Here is a 5,350-nt window from a genome sequence, read left to right as displayed (position 1 = left end):
AGTTACTCACCTCAAAAACAACAGAACAACAAAACCAAACAAAGGTTGCTGCATTGTGCCAACTGAACTTGAAGACTTGGTGCCCTTGAGTATATATGTAATTTACCCATTGAGAATATTACTTCAGCCAAAGGGAAGTAATACCCTACCATGCCGGCCTTCTGAGCTTTCCCAAAACTAGATAACCTGACCTAAACTAAAAAGCCTATGTGATAAAGAAAAAGGAAATCATTGCTTCCTGAACTTAAACCTAATTATATTCACATAAGAAGGGAAGTGACTTGTAATTAAAATCGTAATAGAAAAGCATTTTTCCTCTCTTGCATCAACACCTTTGGTGCCCGAAGGAGGAAACAGTGACAGACTTGGAGACTGATGATCTCTGTCTTTCACCATGCCTGGGTCACTTCCCTTGAATGCAGAAGCCTTCTGGCCAAAAAGATGTGAGAAGTTATGCCTTTGAGATTTATATTCCTTCTCAATATGTTGATCAAGCAGAGTTGGGAGAATATGACGGATGGTGTAGGTGCTGGAAAGTATACTATTGGCTTGGACGAGACCAGGATGGGCTTCTGCATGGATAGAGAAGATATCAACTCTCTTTGCATGGCTGTAGTTCAGAATCTTATGGAGATAAATAGCCTTTCTAATTATTGCATTGGGTGGTTAGAAGTTGGAACAGAGATAATAATCGACAAATCAAAGTTGGTGAAGACTAATTTGACAGCTTTTTCAGGAGTCTGGGAATACAGATATAGAAGGAGTAGACACCACAAATGCCTGCTACGGAGGAACAGCCACTGTCTTCAATGCTGTGAAATAGATCGAGTCCAGCTCTTGGGATGGACGGTCTGATCTGGTAGTTGCAGGAGATATTGCTGTATATGTCACAGGAAATTCTCAACCTGCAGGTGGAGTCAGCCATTGCTCTGCTCATTGGGCCAAATGCTCCTTTCATTTGTGAATGAGGACTTCATGGGACACACATACAACATGCCTATGACTTCACAAGCCTGATATGCTTTCGGAATATCCCATAGTAGAAGGGAAACTCTCCCTCTAGTGCTACCTCAGTGCATTAGACCACTGCTACTCTGCCTACCCCCAAAAGATCCGTGCCCAGTGGCAGAAAGAGGGACATGATGAAGATTTTGCTTTGAATGATTTCAGCTTCATGATCTTCCCCTCATCCTATTGTAAACTGGCTCAGAAATCTCTAGCTCAGATGATGCTGAATGACTAGCACAGAGATAAAAACAGTATCTAGAGTGGCCTGGAAGCCCTTGGGGGTATTAAATTAGAAGATGCTTACTTTGATAAGAGATGTGCAAAAGGCATTTATGAAGGCTAGTTCTGAACTTCTAATCAGAAAACAGAGGCATCTTTGCTTGTATCAAATCAAAATGGAGATATGTGCATGTCCTCCATGGGTGGCTGCCTTACTTCTGTTCTAGCCCAGGACTCGCCTCAGCTGGCAGCAAAGAGGGTCAGCATGTCCTCTCATGGTGCTGGTTTGGCTGCCACCTTCCACTCCCTTAAAGTTATACAAGATGCCACACCAGGGCCTGCTCTTGAGAAAATAATAGCAAGTCTTTGTGCTCTTAAATCAAGGCTTGAACCAAGAACTATCTTTGCTGAAAGCATGAAGGTGGAGGGGACACTTGTCACCTGGTCAACTGTAGTCCCCAGAGTTCAATAGGTTTACTCTTTGAAAGACCATGGTACCTGGTTAGAGTGGATGAAAAGCACAGGAGAATTTATGCCTGGCCGCTCTCTCCAAATGACGACACTTTGGATGGAGGAATACGAATGTGCATTCAAGCCCAGTAGCTGAACATGTTCCCAGTCCTTCTAGGAAAGTGCCAAGACTCCAGGGAAAGGCAGCAAAACCAGAGCAGCTGTCATCAGCAATGGGGGGCATGAAGAACTTCTGTGCAGGGAAGACCCATGTGGGCCGCGTGGGGTTGGGTATGTATGGGAACGGTTAGAATGGGATGCCTGGAGACAATACTAAAGGGTTACACGTTGCTTAAAATTTTATGTGACTGACATGGAGCCTGGAAAACTGACATGTTCTTGGGAAAGTCTCTTAGCTTCCTTTTGAGTCTAGCCAATGCTTACTGTATTCCATGATGTTAATGGCTCTGCAAAACTTGCTATCTCTCTTGGCCATTAGTATGCTTGAAGCTTAGTTTTTATATGTGGTTTGATGAGTCGTGTGATTCTGACAGAAAGGAGCAGAGATGCTAGTTTTCAATTTTAATTTTTTGAATGTGTTATGCTTCCAACAAACAAGGTTACTGAAAGTACCTGTGGTTTTTGAAAAAAGTTTCTAGTTCAAGGAATGTGCTCTTACATGTGACATACACAAACCCTGTTTGAAAATAGCAAGACAAACGTGTTCTTTTATAAACTTTGTACATTCTGAAGAGAAGAGTTGGGATGGTAACTGGTTCTGGAAACTGGAATGTGGCTTTAAAGCCAGGCAGCAGTGAGGAGTGATTGCAAAGGCCCTGAAGAGAAAGGCTGGCCCTGAGCAGGCCTGGGAGGGGTGGCCTGGTGTGTTTGCAGCTCTGAGTGTAGCTCTAGGTCTGTTCCTGAATCTGTTCATGCTGGACTAGGCTGAAAAACGGAGAAGTTATTGGAACTTGTGTATGAGGAAGCTTGTTGCTGCATCCCTTTGTACCTTATTCTGAATAATAAATAAACCATTTTTTTTTTCTAGCTGCTCTTAAACATTTTAAAAACAAGGACAGGGCCAAGACACTAGGTTACTTCTGATGCTTCAGTGTTACAAATGTAACTGAAAGACTGACAACCTGACTTCATGTTATAAGGATTCTTTTCCTTTAAAAAAATCTGTTTAATGAAAAGAAAAAGGTGATACCCAAGTTTTTACATAGTTTGATCAGCCAAAATGAGTTTTTCATTTAAGATCTGGAAGTAGAATCTAGAAAGCATTTTCTTAGACTTCTACCTTAAGAAAACTATCTCAAGATCTGAATAAGACTGGAGAGACAGTTTTGTAGATATTTTTGGTGTGAACTATGACATGAGCCTTATAGATTGTTAAATAGAGTTAGTTGAAACCAATGTACAAAATTAAATTTTTTATATTTTATTTGCTGTTAAATTCTGTGACATTTCAGTTATCTAAAATCAACGCACACAAATATGAAATGTAATGTTTCAAATTGCAAGGTAATATGTAATGTAATGTTTGTAAAACACTCTAGTCTAATATTAACTAATGGTATTTTGACTTGTAAAGTCATAATTTGTTAAAATGACTTCATTTTAACATCCATTGATATAGATTAATAACGGAAGTTCAGGCTTAAAAGATTGATGGGAAATGGTGCATGCAATAATTTTGCAAGTATTGGGAGTTCGGTATGCTTCAAAAAGAGTAATTTAACTTTTGGGTGTCAGCAATGGGCGGGCCTAGTAATACTACCACCGAATTAACTATATACTTTATTAACAGTGAGGTGAATAACTTGGAATAAAATTTTAGGGAAATATTTTTAAAAAGAGCTTTAGAAGTACAGTGAAGTCATTGCTTTGTAATAACATGTTCAGCAAAGTTGGTAAGAGAAATTTTTACTAGAAGTTTTTGCAGGTATTAAACACAGATATCTGGAAGGTAGGAGTCTGTAATCTAGGGTTTTATCTAATCTCCCTTTAATTAAAGAGGAGAAACACTTTAATTTCAACAGAATCTGTGAAATGCTTTTATCATTTCATACACATTGCCATGAGAATATTACGGTTAAAGGACATTGGATTGTTCCTTTTTTAGGTCAATAACAATACCTTCCATTTTATTGAATGTTTACCTTATGAATGCTTCACATAAATTATCTTATGTATCCCTACAAAGTAATGTGGTTGATATAATTACTCACACTTTACAGGTGAGGAAGCAGTGGCTAACCATGTTCAAAGATGTTCCCAAAGTTACAAGCAATTAAATGAGTCAGTGTTTGAATCCAGGTTAGTGTGAATTCAAAACCTGAACTATTTCCCACAACATTTTAATGACTGTCGTGCAGTATCTCAAGATATTCTGTGGGGATGGTATTTTAAAGAGTTCCTTAAGTCAGCATTGGCATTGGCTTCTGCTGCATCTTCAGCAGTATCCTATTAATTGGGACCTCTTAATGCTAAAACTGTGAGGTTCATAGGCATGATGCACACCGAGGTAGGAAAGGTTCAATTTGTAACTTAAAAGTAGCTTTTTCAGATCCCTAATTTGATGGTTAGAAAGGAAATGAAACTATAAATTGAACCCATTCTACTTGCTTTTTGGTCCGGGTAACTTAGTCTTAGTTATGTTCCTTTCCTGATACTATTCTTTTTCCTGTTCAGGTAGTAGTGTAATTGGGAGGGTAACAGCCCTTTATATGTAGGACAATCTTTATGTAGCATGCATGGTTCAGCCACTTAGAATCCAAATGAAACTTAAACCATAATTTAAATTAATATTTTACTTTGGATTGAGTGCTATGGTCTGAGTGTCTGTATCCCCACCAAATTCATATGTTGAAATGTTAGCCCCAATGATGATGTATTAGGAGGTGGGTCCTTGGAGAGATGCTTAGGTCATGGGAGTGGAGCCTCCATGAATGGGATTAGTGCCTTTACAAAAAGAGATCACAGCCACCCCTTCACGTGAAGACACTGAGAAATGTGTATCCCGAAGAGGGCGCTCACCTGGCCATGGTGGCACCTTGATCTCAGACTTCCAGCCCCCAGACTGTGAGAAGTAAATTTCTGTTCTTTATAAGCCGTTCAGTCTGAGGTATTTTGCAATAACAACCTGAGTGGACCACGTTTTCAAGTAGGAAGACTTGTTTTTTACTCATTTCCTTATCTGAACATATTCTAGTCATTTATTTTTTAGCTCTGAGTCATGCCTACTTAGCTCACCATATACCTTGAATATCAACTAGAGCCAAGGGCTACTTCTTGGGTTTGTCCTGTCAATTTCTAATTTAGGAAAATGGGATGCAGCAACCTTCTTGTACTATTTATATACATTCACTACTTCTACACCTCTAAACCCTCAGGGCCATTCAAGGAAACTTCACACTTTTGTGTCACTTTCTACTTAGATTCAAGGCCATCAGAATTATAATTAATTTGCATTTAGACCCCTGTGTAAGGGGATGTCACTTCTTGACTTCTTGGAAATGCTACTGGATGACAAAAAAAAAAAAAAAAAAAAAAAAAGAAAGGGGCATTCGGTGCTCTGTATACATTTAATTAGAAATTCCAGTTAATTACTCATTATGTTCATTTACATTCCTGGAATTTTATAGAGAAAATAGTTTCTTCCACTTTTGTG

General features: G+C 39.0%; 1 pseudogene; it reads left to right on the top strand.

Moving 5' to 3' along the window:
* Nucleotides 1–394: 394 nt before the first annotated feature.
* On the top strand, nt 395–2,014 carry LOC139008432 (hydroxymethylglutaryl-CoA synthase, cytoplasmic-like; annotated as a pseudogene).
* Nucleotides 2,015–5,350: the final 3,336 nt, after the last annotated feature.

The sequence above is a fragment of the Myotis yumanensis genome, unplaced genomic scaffold, assembly GCF_028538775.1.
Source record: "Myotis yumanensis isolate MYYU_CA2020_CCGP unplaced genomic scaffold, mMyoYum1.0.hap1 SCAF_4, whole genome shotgun sequence".
Lineage (NCBI taxonomy): Eukaryota > Metazoa > Chordata > Mammalia > Chiroptera > Vespertilionidae > Myotis > Myotis yumanensis.
Note: the sequence above shows the minus strand (reverse complement) of the source record. Positions and strands in the feature narration are given on the sequence as shown.